The sequence below is a fragment of the Entelurus aequoreus genome, linkage group LG27 (assembly GCF_033978785.1).
Source record: "Entelurus aequoreus isolate RoL-2023_Sb linkage group LG27, RoL_Eaeq_v1.1, whole genome shotgun sequence".
NCBI lineage: Eukaryota > Metazoa > Chordata > Actinopteri > Syngnathiformes > Syngnathidae > Entelurus > Entelurus aequoreus.
Window position 1 is genome coordinate 2359748 of NC_084757.1, and position 20126 is coordinate 2379873.

The following is a 20126-nucleotide window of genomic DNA, read 5'->3' on the forward strand; positions in this document are numbered from 1 at the left end:
CATTATTTGTTGAGGTACGCCCACTCAGTGACGTGCATGAGTGACGCCTGGCGGAGGAAAACCCCCAGCCAATGCCAGCGCAGGAAGGCGGGGCTTGTCCACGAAAAGAAAACTAGAAAACTTTTTCTAGTTAGATGTCACCTCATTCATTTATTTTTATTTTTGCAATAGCATTTCCAGAATGTGTGGCGGGCCGGTAAACAATTAGCTGCGGGCCGCACTTTGGACAGCCCTGCTTTAAGCTTTTTTATTTCACTTTTCTTATGTTTTTGTTTATTTGAATAGTATTTTTAGAATGTGCCGTGGGCCTTTAAAACATTAGCTGTGGGACGAAAATGGCCTCCGGGGCACACTTTTGACACCCCTGCTATAGATAATAAAAAATTAAATGTGATAAATCTATGGATAAAAAGCAGAGCCTGGCGACGCATGCGCGTCTATCATAACTCTCTCTCTCTCTGTCTCTGCCCCTCCCTCACCAATGCTGCTGTTTGTTTTGTTTTTAACCCCTTCTTAACCCTGAACGTACATTGAAAATACACGCAACCCTAACTCAAAATGCCGGACATTTGAGGCATTTAAGAAACTCCGCCCTGACAGCTCCGCAAAAGAGGACATGTCCGGTGAAAAGAGGACGTATGGTCAGTCTATCCTAGCCCGTTAGCTGCTAGCATGCCGTGCGTTGTGCCTCGGGTGTGCATTGTTTACACAACGTGCGTTACGCTACTTAATATGTCCGTGTGGAAACTCGTTCGGTACACCTCCGAACCGAACCGGATTGGTTCAATACAAATACACGTACCGTTACACCCCTAAGTAATAGTAATAGTAATAGTGATAGTCATTTAGCCGGCAAAAGTGTCCGCCAGCGCTCTCACACGACTTTTTCCACGCGCACGGCAAAGTTTGGTACTTACAGCGAGCGTCTGGTCCGGCTGGTGCATGGTGATGCAGTCCATGCTGATCTGGATGGTGTTCCCCGCAGAGCCGTGAGTCGGACCCTCGCTGTAGACTGAATGTATGGTGGATCTGGACACAGACAGGCAAGCATTACCACAATGTAGGGCTGGGCGGTAAAACCGTATCAGTGTATATCGCCATAGACTAGGGTTGTACGGTATACCGGTACTAGTATAGTATGGTGCTACTAATGAATCAAAAACGGTACTATACTCTATTTGAAAAGTACCACTTCCCCGTCTTTGATTTTTTTTGGTTTCTTTTACAGGCATGATGTCGTGACATTGCTGGTTTTACCAGCAGAGGAGCATGTTCAGCAGCGCACACACACAGAGTACTTACAAGCAGACTCTGCTTTAAGTCCTCAACTTATCCGGGATTTTACGTTTCCGTCTGAGAAGTATTGAGAGTAATCCTTCTAAGCAGCATTTTTAATGATGCTATTTAGGATATGTTGTTTCTGTTCCCGTCTAATAACTGACGCTAATATTCACGTTCTTAGGATGCTAGTTAGCTGGTAGATCTTTGTGTTATAAATGTTCTATATAATGTTTTACAGATGAGATCACTGAACGGTTGCTTCGTCCAAGAGGCTAATGTACTCCATTTCAACGAGTGACTTGTTAGTCCAGTTACTTGGTATCCCATTTAAACGTAGCTACACTGCAAAAAGTGAAATCTAAGTAAGATTAAATATCTCAAATAAGGGTGATATTTGCTTATTTTCTGTCTGGTAAGATCATTCTTCTCACTAAGCAGATTTGATGTTAGTGTTTTACTTGTTTTAAGGGTTTTGGTCCTAAATGATCTCAGTAAGATATTACAGCTTGTTGCTGAGATTTGATGAGCTATATTGAGTAAAACATGCTTGAAACTATTTTGGTCCAAATGTCCAAAACACACCCAGCAATGGTGCACAGGAAGGCGGGGAAGAAGAGGGGGAAAAGGCGGACTAAATGGTCAAAATTCCCAATTTTGACCAAAATACCTCCCCGGGTTCCAGTCCCACGAGTGCCGCCGCTAGCCGCACAAGTCCCGGGATGCAAAAAATGTAAAAAACGCACCCAGCAAAGTCCCACGGGAAGTGGGGGAGAAAAGTGAGAAAAGTCGGCAAAAGTCCCCAAAAATGTTCAAAATACCTACCCAGGTTCGAGTCCCACAAGTCCCAGGATGCCCAAAATGTCCATAACACACCCAGCCGAGTCCCACGGGGAGGGGGGATAAAAGTTGCAAAAGTCAGCAAAAGTCCCAAAAATGTTCAAAAATGTCCCACATGGAACGAACCCGGGTGTGATTTTTGAACATTTTACCGACTTTTCTCACTTTTCTCCCCGTGGGACTTTGCTGGGTGTGTTTTGGACATTTTACCGACTTTTCTCACTTTTCTCCCAGCCTTCCCGTGGGACTTTGCTGGGCGCGTTTTGGACAATTTGGGCATCCTGGCCGGCGGCGGGACTTGTGGGACTCCAACCTGGGTAGGTATTTTCAACATTTTTAGGGACTTTTGCTGGACTCGCCTGGGTGTGCTATGGACATTTTGGGCATCCCGGGACTTGTGCGGCCATACATAAGATTCTATGTTAGAGTGTTTTACTTGTTTTAAGTGTTTTGGTCCTAAATGATCTCAGTAAGATATTACAGCTTGTTGCTGAGATTTGATGAGCTATATTGAGTAAAACATGCTTGAAACTAGAATATCAACTGTTGCAAAGCTGTGTCATCAACACTCACAAGTATAAAACTACTTTTTCAAAGTTATAATTTCTTATTTCAAGCATTAAAAAAAAAATCACGACTTTGACACAATTGTGTCTCATAATTAAAACAGATGACAGCCAAATGGACTTTGCTGTTTTATTTTCAATGAAACAATAGAAAATAGGTACTCATATAGTAGTACAGTTGGCACAGTACAGTAAACTGACAGTTAATATTTAAACATTTAACATTTTGTAACAATTTTGAACAGAAATAATTAATGCAAATTCAGATGAATTCTTTAAAATTACAATTAAAAAAATTGTGGCCGGGGGCGGGGCTGTATATATGCGCACTAATTGACTGAAAGAGCACGCCCTTGGCGCGATGATGTCATGTTATCCATGGAAAAATGCATTTTTAGACCATATGATTTGCCTGAGTGGCTAGGAGACCCTGAGCGGTTGCCTTGTTGTCTTTCCATTAAGAACAATAAACTAGGTTTTAGTATAAGTTTGCTGGTTTGAAGAAATGTAATGCATATCATTATGTCAAGATAATGGCACTAGCATTTACTTCATTTAAGAATATTTTTCAACATATTCAGCAAAAAGGTCTTCTTTTTTTTTTCTACCAAGAAAAATGCACTTAGTGAGAATATACTTATTTGAAGGTATTTTTGGGTTCATTGAGGTTAGCTCATTTTACTTTTTTTGGAAAGTCTTGACAAGCCCAATTTTCTTGTTCCATTGGTAGATAATTTTGCTTAGTTCAAGTAAAATACCCCTCATTTTTGTATTTTTTTTCTTGTTTTTGAACACTGACTTTTTGCAGTGCATATGTTGTTTTTGTTCCCGTCTAATAATTGACGGTAATATTCTTTCCTCCACGTTCATAGGATGCTAGTTAGCTGGTTTACCTGTCTATGTAGATCTTTGTGTTATAAATGTTCTATCACAGGGGTCACCAACGCGGTGCCCGCGGGCACCAGGTAGCCCGTAAGGACCAGATGAGTAGCCCGCTGGCCTGTTCTAAAAATAGCTCAAATAGCAGCACTTACCAGTGAGCTGCCTCTATTTTTGAAATTGTATTTATTTACTAGCAAGCTGGTCTCGCTTTGCCCGACATTTTTAATTCTAAGAGAGACAAAACTCAAATAGAATTTGAAAATCCAAGAAAATATTTTAAAGACTTGGTGTTCACTTGTTTAGATAAATTCATTAATTTTTTTACTTTGCTTCTTATAACTTTCAGAAAGCCAATTTTAGAGAAAAAATACAACCTTAAAATTATTTTAGGATTTTTAAACACATATACCTTTTTACCTTTTAAATTCCTTCCTCTTCTTTCCCGACAATTTAAATCGATGTTCAAGTAAATTTTTTTTTTTTATTGTAAAGAATAATAAATACATTTTAATTTAATTCTTCTTTTTAGCTTCTGTTTTTTCGACGAAGAATATTTGTGAAATATTTCTTCAACTTTACTATGATTAAAATTCAAAAAAATTATTCTGGCAAATCTAGAAAATCTGTAGAATCAAATTTAAATCTTATTTCAAAGTCTTTTGAATTTATTTTAAAATTTTTGTTCTGGAAAATCTAGAAGAAATAATGATTTGTCTTTGTTAGAAATATAGCTTGGTCCAATTTGTTATATATTCTAACAAAGTGTAGATTGGATTTTAACCTATTTAAAACATGTCATCAAAATTCTAATATTAATCTTAATCAGGAAAAATTACTTATAATGTTCCATAAATTATTTTTTTAATTTTTTCAAAAAGATTCGAATTAACTAGTTTTTCTCTTCTTTTTTTCGCTTGAATTTTGAATTTTAAAGAGTCGAAATTGAAGATAAACTATGTTTAAAAATTTAATAGTCATTTTTTTCGTGTTTTCTCCTCTTTTAAACCGTTCAATTAAGTGTAAATATCATTAATTATTAATAATAACATAGAGTTAAAGGAAAATTGAGCAAATTGGCTATTTCTGGCAATTTATTTAAGTGTGTATCAAACTGGTAGCCCTTCGCATTAATCACTACCCAGGAAGTAGCTCTTGCTTTCAAAAAGGTTGGTGACCCCTGGTCTAAATAAGGCAGAGGTCCCCAAACTACGGCCCGCGGGCCAGATCCGGCCCGCCAGCGTCCAAAATCCGGCCCGCAGGTAGTACCCAGTAAAAAAAAATAAAAAATACAATTTTTTTTTTTTTTTTTAATCTGTTCTTTTTCACCCATCCATCAATCCATTTTCTGCCGCTTGTTACTGAGTCTCCTAGGCATATACGGCACGCCAGCGTCCAAAATCCGGCCCGCGCGTAGTCCCGACTAAAAAAAAAAAAAAAATGGCATCTATAAAAAAATTTTCATCTGTCCTTATTCGCCAATCTATCGATCCATTTTCTACCGCTTGTTATTGGGTCTCAAGCAAATCATATTGTCTAAAAATGCATTTTCCCAGCGGTAACGGGACGTCATCACGCTTGCGCCATAAAGGCGGCAAGTGCGCGATCTTTTTAGTCAATTAGTGCACGAGGGGAAAAAATGGCGAAATCGTTGGGGAAACATAAATTAGACTCTGAGTGTAGAGTTTTGAAACATCAGTGGACATATGACTTTTGTTCAGTTTACGGAAAAGACACTTTAGATTGTATTTATTTATATTTATATATATATATATATATATATATATATATATATATATATATATATATATATATATATATATATATATATATATATATATATATATATATATATATATATATAGCACGGCCCCCGGTTCAAAAAGTTTGGGGACCCCTGATATAATGTTTTACAGATGAGATCACTGAACCATACTTGCCAACCCTCCCGTTTTTAGCGGGAGAATCCCGGTATTCAGCGCCTCTCCCGACAACCTCCCGGCAGAGATTTTCTCCCGACAAACTCCCGGTATTCAGCCGGAGCTGGAGGCCACGCCCCCTCCAGCTCAATGCGGACCTGAGACTGAGTGGGGACAGCCTGTTCTCACGTCCGCTTTCCCACAATATAAACAGCTTGCCTGCCCAATGAACGGAGAAGTTAAACAGGACAATACTGCCATCTAATGGAACACTGAAATTCAAGTATTTCTTTTTTCTATGTAAATAAAAAAAAAAAAAAAAAATATATATATATATATATATATATATATATATATATATATATATATATATATATATATATATATATATATATATATATATATATATATATATGAAATACTCGAGTTGGTGAATTCTAGCTGTAAATAACCAACCAATCTACACTTTGTTAGAATATATAACAAATTGGACCAAGCGATGAGGTGGCGACTTGTCCAGGGTGTATCCCGCCTTCCGCCCAGCGCCCCCGCGACCCCAAAGGGAATAAGCGGTAAAAAATGGATGGATGGATGGATGGATGGACCAAGCTATATTTCTAATAAAGACAAATCATTATTTTTTCTAGATTTTCCAGAACAAAAATTTTAAAAGAAATTCAAAAGACTTTGAGATAAGATTTAAATTTGATTCTACAGATTTTCTAGATTTGCCAGAATAATTTTTTGGAATTTTAATCATAATAAGTTTGAAGAAATATTTCACAAATATTCTTCGTCGAAAAAACAGAAGCTAAAATGAAGAATTAAATTACAATGTATTTATTATTCTTTACAATAAAAAAAATACATTTACTTGAACATTGATTTAAATTGTCAGGAAAGAAGAGGAAGGAATTTAAAAGTTAAAAAGGTATATGTGTCTAAAAATCCTAAAATCATTTTTAAGGTTGTATTTTTTTCTCCAAAATTGTCTTTCTGAAAGTTATAAGAAGCAAAGTAAAAAAATGAATGAATTTATTTAAACAAGTGAAGACCAAGTCTTTAAAATATTTTCTTGGATTTTCAAATTCTATTTGAGTTTTGTCTCTCTTAGAATTAAAAATGTCGAGCAAAGCGAGACCAGCTTGCTAGTAAATAAATACAATTTAAAAAATAGAGGCAGCTCACTGGTAAGTGCTGCTATTTGAGCTATTTTTAGAACAGGCCAGCGGGCTACTCATCTGGTCCTTACGGGCTACCTGGTGCCCGCGGGCACCGCGTTGGTGACCCCTGGTCTAATGTATTCCACTTGAAGGAGTGACTTGTTAGTGGAGTTACTTGGTATCCCATTTAAACTTAGCTAGTGGCAGCAGGTGTGAGAAAGTTAACGGAGAAAAAAGCACTGGTGAGTTCAGTAAAAAAACTCACAAGCCATGAACGACTCGTCCGTGACTTGATTTCATGACCGTGTCTCTTGGGTAACGCATTTATTTTGGTGGGTGTTGACTTCCTGTTAGCTATGTTGACTCGGGTGTGGTAGGTTTGTGCCGGCGGACAAGAAGGAGAACTCACTGGTCCAACATGTCGAAGAGTTGGTTGAAGACGTCCTGGCTCAGGAGCTCGGCCGTCGGCGTGGACTGACTGTGGGGCGCGGCGCCGAGGAAGGGCCCGTCTCTCCAGGACAAGCGGGACGAGGGCTCCCGGAGTCTGCGGGGGGAGGGGGGGAGGAGAGGGCGGTTTAGAACGGTCCTCGGTCAGGCGCTCGTCTTTCAAAAGAGCAGTAAGCCGCCGACTTCCAGGATAAAACGCTGTTGTCGTGCGGGCGGGGGCGGGGGAGGGGGGTGGGTGGCCACCCAGCTAGGGGGGTACCAGGACTATTGTGGAGGAGTCATCCTGCATAATAGTGAATATTTGTCCTGCACATAATGCACCATTCACACTTTGACCTGAAACATTACACCTGCTTCACAGCTCACAGCGCCATTGTTGCTGCTCAAGTGGCGCACGCTGACAACACCCCCCCTCCCCCTCTCCCCCTCCCCCGAGACAGACGGATTCCAACACCACCACCCCCGCCGACTACACGCCAATGTAAGTTGTGGTTGGAGTACAGCTGGACAGGCAATGTGAAGCTGGTACTATTTAGGGCCTGAGTGGAATTCCCCTTCCTGTCAACAAACAGCAATATTCCATCATGACAACATTTTATGTCTGCATCCAACATATATACATACTGTAAATACATAGTCATCATAAGAATATATATATATGTATATATATATATATATATATTTATATACATATATATATATATATATATATATATATATATATATATATATATATATATATATATATATACACATATATATATATATATACATATATACATATATATATATATATATATATATATACATATATATATATATATATATATATATATATATATATATATATATATATATATATATATATATATATATATATATATATATATATATATATATATGTCTTAATTAGATTATCCAAAAAATAGTGCTCAATACCGTGGTAGAGCGCAATATATATATATGTGTGATTTTTTTACACACATACATATATATATATATATACACATATGCATCAAACATATATACTGTAAATACATAGTCATCATAAGAATGTATATATTAGGGCTGCAACTAACGATTAATTTGATAATCGATTAATCTGTCGATTATTACTTCGATTAATCGATTAATAATCGGATAAAAGAGACAAATTACATTTCTATCTTTTCAGTATTTTATTGGAAAAAAAAACAGCATACTGGCACCATACTTATTTTGATTATTGTTTCTCAGCTGTTTGTACATGTTGCAGTTTATAAATAAAGGTTTATTAAAAAAAAAAAAAAAAAAAAAAAAAAAAAAAAGCCTGTGCGCATGCGCATAGCATAGATCCAACGAATCGATGACTAAATTAATCGGCAACTATTTTTATAATCGATTTTAATCGATTTAATCGATTAGTTGTTGCAGCCCTATTACATATATATATATATATATATATATATATATATATATATATATATATATATATATATATATATATATATATATATATATATATATATATATACACACATATGCATCAAACATATATACTGTAAATACATAGTCATAAGAATGTATATATATATATATATACACATATGCATCAAACATATATACTGTAAATACATAGTCATCATTAGGATGTATATATATGTATATATATATATATATATATGTATATATATATATATATATATATATATATATATATATATATATATATATATATATATATATATATATATATATATATATATATAGTAGTGGTGTTGGAAAAAATCAATTCGAATTGCGATTCTCACGTTGTGCGATTCAGAATCGATTCTCATTTTTAAAAAAATCGATTTTTTAAAATGTATTTATTTATTTAAATTATTATTATTTTTCTTTTAATTAATCAGTCCAACAAAACAATACACAGCAATACCATAACAATGCAATCCAATTCCAAAAGCAAAGCCGAGCCAGCAACACTCAGAAGTGCAATAAACAGAGCAATTGAGAGGAGACACAAACACCACACAGAACCAACCAAAAGTAGTGAAACCAAAATGAATATTATCAACAACAGTATCAATATTAGTTACAATTTCAACATAGCAGTGATTAAAAATCCCTCATTGACATTATCATTAGACATTTATAAAAATGAACAATAGTGTGACAGTGGCTTACACTTGCATCGCATCTCATAAGCTTGACAACACACTGTGTCCAATATTTTCACAAAGATAAAATAAGTCATATTTTCGGTTCATTTAATAGTTCAAACAAATGTACATTATTGCAATCAGTTGACAAAACATTGTCCTTTACAATTATAAAAGCTTCTTACAATAATCTACTACTCTGCTTGCATGTCAGCAGACTGGGGTAGATCCTGCTGAAATCTATGTATTCCATCAATAGACAATCCTTTTCAATCGGGAAAATATCGATTTTGAATCGAGAATCGCTTTGAATCGGAAAAAAAAATCGATTTTGAATCGAATTGTGACCCCAAGAATCGATATTGAATCGAATCGTGGGACACCCAAAGATTCACAGCCCTAATATACATATATATATATATATATATATATATATATATATATATATATATATATATATATATATATATACATCAAACATATATACTGTAAATACACAGTCATCATTAGGATGTGTGCATATATATATATATATATATATATATATATATATATATATATATATATATATATATATATATATATACATACATGCATCAAACATATATACTGTAAATACATAGTCATCATTAGGATGTCTGCATATATATATATATATATATATATATATATATATATATATATATATATATATATATATATATATATATATATATATATATATATATATATATATATATATTAGGGCTGCAACAACTAATCGATTAAATCGATTAAAATCGATTATTAACATAGTTGCCGATTAATTTAGTCATCGATTCGTTGGATCTATGCTATGCGCAGAGTTGTTTTTATTATTATTATTATTTTTTTAATAAACCTTTATTCATAAACTGCAACATTTACAAACAGCTGAGAAACAATAATCAAAATAAGTATGGTGCCAGTATGCTGTTTCTTCTTCAATAAAATACTGGACAGGATAGAAATGTAGTTTGTCTCTTTTATCCGATTATTAATCGATATAATAATCGACAGATTAATCGATTATCAAATTAATCTTAAATTGCAGCCCTAATATATATATATATATATATATATATATATATATATATATATATATATATATATATATATATATATATATATATATATATATATATATATATATATATATATATATATATATATATATGCATCCAACATATATACTGTAAATACATATACTCATTATTAGGATGTGTGCATTACACACACATATAGATAGATAGATAGTACTTTATTATATATATATATATATATATATATATATATATATATATATATATATATATATATATATATATATATATATATATATATATATATATATATACATATATATGCATCAAACATACAGTATATATGTTAGTGTAAGAAAACATGACTAAATATCTTATAATACTATTATTTGATGTACAACATGTATTTGTTAGTTTAAGAAAACATGACTTTAGATATATAAATACTGTAATTTGATGTACAAAAAGTATTTGTTAGTGTAAGAAAACATGACTTTAGATTAGGGTGTATTAGTGTATACCAGTATTAGTATAGTACCCGCGATACTAATGAATCATTACGTACCGGTCCCGCACCCCCCCGCGCCCGCGCCAAAGTCCCGTCATGACATTGCTGGTTTTACTAGCAGAGGAGCATGTTCGGCAGCGCACACACACAGAGTACTTACAAGCAGACACAATGTGTAGACAGAAAAGGGACAACGGACGCATTTTGGTGTAAAAAGTGACGATAAAGGTGAAGTTATAACACTGAAACACCCTCAGGAAGAGCTGCTTTAAGACATGGCTAGCTAGCTAGTGGCTAACATCCATCTGCAGTGTTTTAGCTACTTCTAAGTCACTAATCCTTGTCTCCATGGCGACAAATAAAGTAGGTTTCTTACATATAACATTATCACTGGAGGAGGAGGAATAGCTAAACATGCTTCACTACACACCGTAGGAGGATACAATAGCTCACCGGCGTCACAATGTAAACAAACGCCATGGGTGGATCCACTGTAATGATACCAAGTACAGGCATGATACTACTCTGGCTACGTCGATATTTTTTGGCATCACAACATCTTCTTTCATTTAAAAAAAATTTATATTATGTTTATAAATACAGTAAATATGTCCCTGGACACATGAGGACTTTGAATATGACCAATGTATGATCCTGTAACTACTTGGTATCACATCCATACCTAAATGTGTGGTATCATCCAAAACTAATGTAAAGTATCAAAGAAGAGAAGAATAAGTGATTATTACATTTTAACAGAAGTGTAGATAGAACATGTTGAAACAGAAAATAAGCAGATATTAACAGTAAATGAACAAGTAGATTAATAATCCATTTTTACAGTTTGTCCCACAAAATAATAGGTGTATAAATGACACAATATGTTACTGCATAGACTAATTAGGAGTCTTTGTTTGTTTACTTACTACTAAAAGACAAGTTGTCTAGTATGTTGACTATTTTATTTAAGGACTAAATGACAATAATAAACATATGTTTCATGTACACTAACATTTGTTGTTCAAATAAAGCCAATAATGACATTTTTTTGTGGTCCCCTTTATCTAGAAAAGTACCGAAAAGTATGGAAATAATTGTAGTACCGGTACCAAAATATTGGTATGGTTACAAGACTACTTTAGATGTATAAATAGTGTTATTGTGAGGCATTGCTAGTGTGTGAGGTGTCAGGTTTGGGAGGCCAGCCTGAGGCGAAGGCTGTTCCACTTAAAGACATCCCAGCGCCTCCAGACGAGGTCGGGTCAAAGGTGGCCTCTAAACATTTGTCTCCTGGCAGGTCGGGCACAGCGGCCCATGAAAATGCAATCAAAACAAACAGAGCCCTTCTCCGGTGTCTCTATTAATCACTTGTTCAAAGACCCTTCGTCTGTCAGCCCCCGCCGGAGGGACAACATGGCCGCCAAACAAAAGAAAGCCCAAAGAAGTTTCTCTGCCACTTATCCCCTGACTTCTGTCCACCTGACTTCTGTCCACCTGACTTCTGTCCACCTGACTTCTGTCCATCTGACTTCTGTCCACCTGACTTCTGTCCACATGACTTCTGTCCACCTGACTTCTGTCCACCTGACTTCTGTCCACCTGACTTCTGTCCCCCTGACTTCTGTCCACCTGACTTCTGTCCCCCTGACTTCTGTCCACCTGACTTCTGTCCACCTGACTTCTGTCCACCTGACTTCTGTCCCCCTGACTTCTGTCCCCCTGACTTCTGTCCACCTGACTTCTGTCCCCCTGACTTCGGTCCACCTGACTTCTGTCCACCTGACTTCTGTCCCCCTGACTTCTGTCCACCTGACTTCTGTCCCCCTGACTTCTGTCCACCTGACTTCTGTCCACCTGACTTCTGTCCCCCTGACTTCTGTCCCCCTGACTTCTGTCCACCTGACTTCTGTCCCCCTGACTTCTGTCCACCTGACTTCTGTCCACCTGACTTCTGTCCCCCTGACTTCTGTCCCCCTGACTTCTGTCCACCTGACTTCTGTCCACCTGACTTCTGTCCATCTGACTTCTGTCCACCTGACTTCTGTCCACCTGACTTCTGTCCACCTGACTTCTGTCCCCCTGACTTCTGTCCACCTGACTTCTGTCCCCCTGACTTCTGTCCACCTGACTTCTGTCCACCTGACTTCTGTCCACCTGACTTCTGTCCCCCTGACTTCTGTCCACCTGACTTCTGTCCACCTGACTTCTGTCCACCTGACTTCTGTCCACCTGACTTCTGTCCCCCTGACTTCTGTCCACATGACTTCTGTCCCCCTGACTTCTGTCCACCTGACTTCTGTCCCCCTGACTTCTGTCCACCTGACTTCTGTCCAAGTCAAACAGTCCGAGGTCCAATCCTCTGAGGCGCACATTCTTCTTCTCGAGCTTTGGAATGCAAAGACATCAACAACACACCACCGACTGCACACCAACAGGACAACTACCGGAGACCAACAGGACAACTACTGAAGACCAGGAGGAGACCAACAGGACACCAGGAAGAGACCTACATGACAACTGCTGGAGACAACCAGGACGGCTACTGGAGAGCAACAGGACACCAGGAGGAGACCAACAGGACAACTACTGGAGACCAACAGGACAACTACTGGAGACCAACAGGACAACTACTGGATACCAACAGGACAACTACTGGAGACCAACAGGACAACTACTGGATACCAACATGACAACTACTGGAGACCATCAGGACACCAGGAGGAGACCAACAGGACAACTACTGGAGACCAACAGGACACCAGGAGGAGACCAACAGGACAACTACTGGAGACCAACAGGACAACTACTGGATACCAACAGGACACCAGGAGGAGACCAACAGGACAACTACTGGATACCAACAGGACAACTACTGGAGACCAACAGGACAACTACTGGAGACCAACAGGACACCAGGAGGAGACCAACAGGACAACTACTGGAGACCAACAGGACAACTACTGGATACCAACAGGACACCAGGAGGAGACCAACAGGACAACTACTGGATACCAACAGGACAACTACTGGAGACCAACAGGACACCAGGAGGAGACCAACAGGACAACTACTGGAGACCAACAGGACAACTACTGGATACCAACAGGACACCAGGAGGAGACCAACAGGACAACTACTGGATACCAACAGGACAACTACTGGAGACCATCAGGACACCAGGAGGAGACCAACAGGACAACTACTGGATACCAACAGGACAACTACTGGAGACCATCAGGACACCAGGAGGACACCAACAGGACAACTACTGGATACCAACAGGACAACTACTGGAGACCATCAGGACACCAGGAGGAGACCAACAGGACAACTACTGGAGACCAACAGGACACCAGGAGGAGACCAACAGGACAACTACTGGAGACCATCAGGACACCAGAAGGAGACCAACAGGACAACTACTGGAGACCAACAGGACACTAGAAGGAGACCAACAGGACAACTACTGGAGACCAACAGGACACTAGAAGGAGACCAACAGGACAACTACTGGATACCAACAGGACAACTACTGGAGACCAACAGGACAACTACTGGAGACCATCAGGACACCAGGAGGAGACCAACAGGACAACTACTGGAGACCAACAGGACACTAGAAGGAGACCAACAGGACAACTACTGGAGACCAACAGGACAACTACTGGAGACCATCAGGACACCAGGAGGAGACCAACAGGACAACTACTGGAGACCAACAGGACACTAGAAGGAGACCAACAGGACAACTACTGGAGACCAACAGGATACTAGAAGGAGACCAACAGGACAACTACTGGAGACCAACAGGACAACTACTGGATACCAACAGGACAACTACTGGAGACCATCAGGACACCAGGAGGACACCAACAGGACAACTACTGGATACCAACAGGACAACTACTGGAGACCATCAGGACACCAGGAGGAGACCAACAGGACAACTACTGGAGACCAACAGGACACCAGGAGGAGACCAACAGGACAACTACTGGAGACCATCAGGACACCAGAAGGAGACCAACAGGACAACTACTGGAGACCAACAGGACACTAGAAGGAGACCAACAGGACAACTACTGGAGACCAACAGGACACTAGAAGGAGACCAACAGGACAACTACTGGATACCAACAGGACAACTACTGGAGACCAACAGGACAACTACTGGAGACCAACAGGACAACTACTGGATACCAACAGGACAACTACTGGAGACCAACAGGACAACTACTGGATACCAACATGACAACTACTGGAGACCATCAGGACACCAGGAGGAGACCAACAGGACAACTACTGGAGACCAACAGGACACCAGGAGGAGACCAACAGGACAACTACTGGAGACCAACAAGACAACTACTGGATACCAACAGGACACCAGGAGGAGACCAACAGGACAACTACTGGATACCAACAGGACAACTACTGGAGACCAACAGGACAACTACTGGAGACCAACAGGACACCAGGAGGAGACCAACAGGACAACTACTGGAGACCAACAGGACAACTACTGGATACCAACAGGACACCAGGAGGAGACCAACAGGACAACTACTGGATACCAACAGGACAACTACTGGAGACCAACAGGACACCAGGAGGAGACCAACAGGACAACTACTGGAGACCAACAGGACAACTACTGGATACCAACAGGACACCAGGAGGAGACCAACAGGACAACTACTGGATACCAACAGGACAACTACTGGAGACCATCAGGACACCAGGAGGAGACCAACAGGACAACTACTGGATACCAACAGGACAACTACTGGAGACCATCAGGACACCAGGAGGACACCAACAGGACAACTACTGGATACCAACAGGACAACTACTGGAGACCATCAGGACACCAGGAGGAGACCAACAGGACAACTACTGGAGACCAACAGGACACCAGGAGGAGACCAACAGGACAACTACTGGAGACCATCAGGACACCAGAAGGAGACCAACAGGACAACTACTGGAGACCAACAGGACACTAGAAGGAGACCAACAGGACAACTACTGGAGACCAACAGGACACTAGAAGGAGACCAACAGGACAACTACTGGATACCAACAGGACAACTACTGGAGACCAACAGGACAACTACTGGAGACCATCAGGACACCAGGAGGAGACCAACAGGACAACTACTGGAGACCAACAGGACACTAGAAGGAGACCAACAGGACAACTACTGGAGACCAACAGGACAACTACTGGAGACCATCAGGACACCAGGAGGAGACCAACAGGACAACTACTGGAGACCAACAGGACACTAGAAGGAGACCAACAGGACAACTACTGGAGACCAACAGGATACTAGAAGGAGACCAACAGGACAACTACTGGAGACCAACAGGACAACTACTGGATACCAACAGGACAACTACTGGAGACCATCAGGACACCAGGAGGACACCAACAGGACAACTACTGGATACCAACAGGACAACTACTGGAGACCATCAGGACACCAGGAGGAGACCAACAGGACAACTACTGGAGACCAACAGGACACCAGGAGGAGACCAACAGGACAACTACTGGAGACCATCAGGACACCAGAAGGAGACCAACAGGACAACTACTGGAGACCAACAGGACACTAGAAGGAGACCAACAGGACAACTACTGGAGACCAACAGGACACTAGAAGGAGACCAACAGGACAACTACTGGATACCAACAGGACAACTACTGGAGACCAACAGGACAACTACTGGAGACCATCAGGACACCAGGAGGAGACCAACAGGACAACTACTGGAGACCAACAGGACACTAGAAGGAGACCAACAGGACAACTACTGGAGACCAACAGGACAACTACTGGAGACCATCAGGACACCAGGAGGAGACCAACAGGACAACTACTGGAGACCAACAGGACACTAGAAGGAGACCAACAGGACAACTACTGGAGACCAACAGGATACTAGAAGGAGACCAACAGGACAACTACTGGAGACCAACAGGACAACTACTGGATACCAACAGGACAACTACTGGAGACCATCAGGACACCAGGAGGACACCAACAGGACAACTACTGGATACCAACAGGACAACTACTGGAGACCATCAGGACACCAGGAGGAGACCAACAGGACAACTACTGGAGACCAACAGGACACCAGGAGGAGACCAACAGGACAACTACTGGAGACCATCAGGACACCAGAAGGAGACCAACAGGACAAATACTGGAGACCAACAGGACACTAGAAGGAGACCAACAGGACAACTACTGGAGACCAACAGGACACTAGAAGGAGACCAACAGGACAACTACTGGATACCAACAGGACAACTACTGGAGACCAACAGGACAACTACTGGAGACCATCAGGACACCAGGAGGAGACCAACAGGACAACTACTGGAGACCAACAGGACACTAGAAGGAGACCAACAGGACAACTACTGGAGACCAACAGGATACTAGAAGGAGACCAACAGGACAACTACTGGAGACCAACAGGACACTAGAAGGAGACCAACAGGACAACTACTGGAGACCAACAGGACACTAGAAGGAGACCAACAGGACAACTACTGGAGACCAACAGGACACTAGAAGGAGACCAACAGGACAACTACTGGAGACCAACAGGACACTAGAAGGAGACCAACAGGACAACTACTGGAGACCAACAGGACAACTACTGGAGACCATCAGGACACCAGGAGGAGACCAACAGGACAACTACTGGAGACCAACAGGACACTAGAAGGAGACCAACAGGACAACTACTGGAGACCATCAGGACACCAGGAGGAGACCAACAGGACAACTACTGGAGACCAACAGGACACCAGAAGGAGACCAACAGGACAACTACTGGAGACCAACAGGACACTAGAAGGAGACCAACAGGACAACTACTGGAGACCAACAGGACACTAGAAGGAGACCAACAGGACAACTACTGGAGACCAACAGGACAACTACTGGAGACCAACAGGACACTAGAAGGAGACCAACAGGACAACTACTGGAGACCATCAGGACACCAGGAGGAGACCAACAGGACAACTACTGGAGACCAACAGGACACTAGAAGGAGACCAACAGGACACTAGAAGGAGACCAACAGGACACTAGAAGGAGACCAACAGGACACTAGAAGGAGACCAACAGGACACTAGAAGGAGACCAACAGGACACTAGAAGGAGACCAACAGGACACCAGAAGGAGACCAACAGGACAACTACTGGAGACCAACAGGACACTAGAAGGAGACCAACAGGACAACTACTGGAGACCAACAGGACACTAGAAGGAGACCAACAGGACACTAGAAGGAGACCAACAGGACACTAGAAGGAGACCAACAGGACACTAGAAGGAGACCAACAGGACACCAGAAGGAGACCAACAGGACAACTACTGGAGACCAACAGGACACTAGAAGGAGACCAACAGGACAACTACTATTGTTAACTGGAGATGAAAAAAAGCTAAATTATAATTTATTTTTTTTTGCACATCACTGTTAAATTTGGGGGAAATTTTACAGCACAAATATTGAAATTATTTAACCTAATATTTATTCGCAGGTCAAAAACTACACGAATACACAAACATGTACATCAATGAAAACAGCAAGTTGTTAGCCGAAATGAAAAAAATATAAATTATAATTTTTTTTTTTGCACATCACTGTAAAATTTGCAGGAAATTTTACTGAAGAAATATGAAAATCATTTGGAGCATAACTTTTTAGTAGGTCAAAAACTACACAAATAAGCAAAAAAAACTAACAGCTAATTGTTAAACGGAGATGGAAAAAAGATCAATTATAATAATTTTTTTTTTTGCACGTCACTTTTATATTTGGGGGAAATTATCCAGCACAAATATAAAACATGGATGAAAAATGTCTGAAGCAATACTTATTAGCAGGCCAAAAACTACACAAATAAGCACAATTCTACGTCAATGAACACAACTAATTGTCAACTGGAGATGAAAAAAAGCTAAATTATATATATATTTTTTTTTGCACATCACTGTTAAATTTGTAGGAAATTTTACTGAACAAATATGAAAATTATTTGAAGCAATACTTTTTAGTAGGTCAAAAACTACACAAATAAGCAAAAACAAACATCAATGAACACAGCTAAGTGTTAAACGGAGATGGAAAAAAGATCAATTATTATATATATATATTTTTTTGCACATCACTGTTAAATTTGGGGGAAATGTGACAATTATTTGAAGCAATACTTATTAGCAGGTCAAAAACTACACAAATAAGCAACATTCTACGTCAATGAACACAACTAATTGTCAACTGGAAAATTAAAAAAAGATAAATTATAATGATGAATACATTTTTTTTTGGACATTACTGTTAAATTTGGGGGACATTTTACAGCACAAATGTGAAAATTATTTAACCTAATATTTATTCGCAGGTCAAAAACTACACAAATACGCAAAAATGTACATCAATGAAAACAGCAAATTGTTAAATGAAATGGAAAAAAAGCTAAATTATAAAAAAAAATTGCACATCGCTGTAAAATTTGCAGGAAATTTTACTGAACAAATATAAAAATTATTTTTAGTAGGTCAAAAACTACACAAATAAGCAAAAACAAACATCACTTTTATATTTGGGGGAAATTATCCAGCACAAATATAAAACATGGATGAAAAATGTCTGAAGCAATACTTATTAGCAGGTGAAAAACTACACAAATAAGCACAATTCTACGTCAATGAACACAACTAATTGTCAACTGAAATGAAAAAAAGATAAATTATGGGTTTTTTTGCACATCACTGTTAAATTAGGAGGAAATTTTACTGAACAAATATGAAAATGATTTGAAGCAATACTTTTCAGTAGGTCAAAAACTACACAAATAAGCAAAAACAAACATCAATGAACACAGCTAATTGTTAAACGGAGATGGAAAAAAGATCAATTATTATATATATATATTTTTTTGCACATCACAGTTAAATTTGGGGGAAATGTGACAATTATTTGAAGCAATACTTATTAGCAGGTCAAAAACTACACAAATAAGCAACATTCTACGTCAATGAACACAGCTAATTGTCAACTGGAGAATTAAAAAAAGCTAAATTATAAAGAAGAATAAAAATTTTTTTGGACATTACTGTTAAATTTGGGGGACATTTCAAAGCACAAATGTGAAAATTATTTAACCTAATATTTATTCGCAGGTCAAAAACTAGAGATGTCCGATAACGGCCTGCCGATATTATCGGCCGATATATGCGTTAAAATGTAATATCGGAAATTATCGGTATCGGTTTTTTTATTATCTGTAT

General features: G+C 39.1%; 1 pseudogene; it reads right to left on the reverse strand.

Moving 5' to 3' along the window:
* Window positions 1-20126, reverse strand: part of LOC133644423 (tumor protein 63-like) — a 145723-nt pseudogene that overhangs the window by 119939 nt on the left and 5658 nt on the right.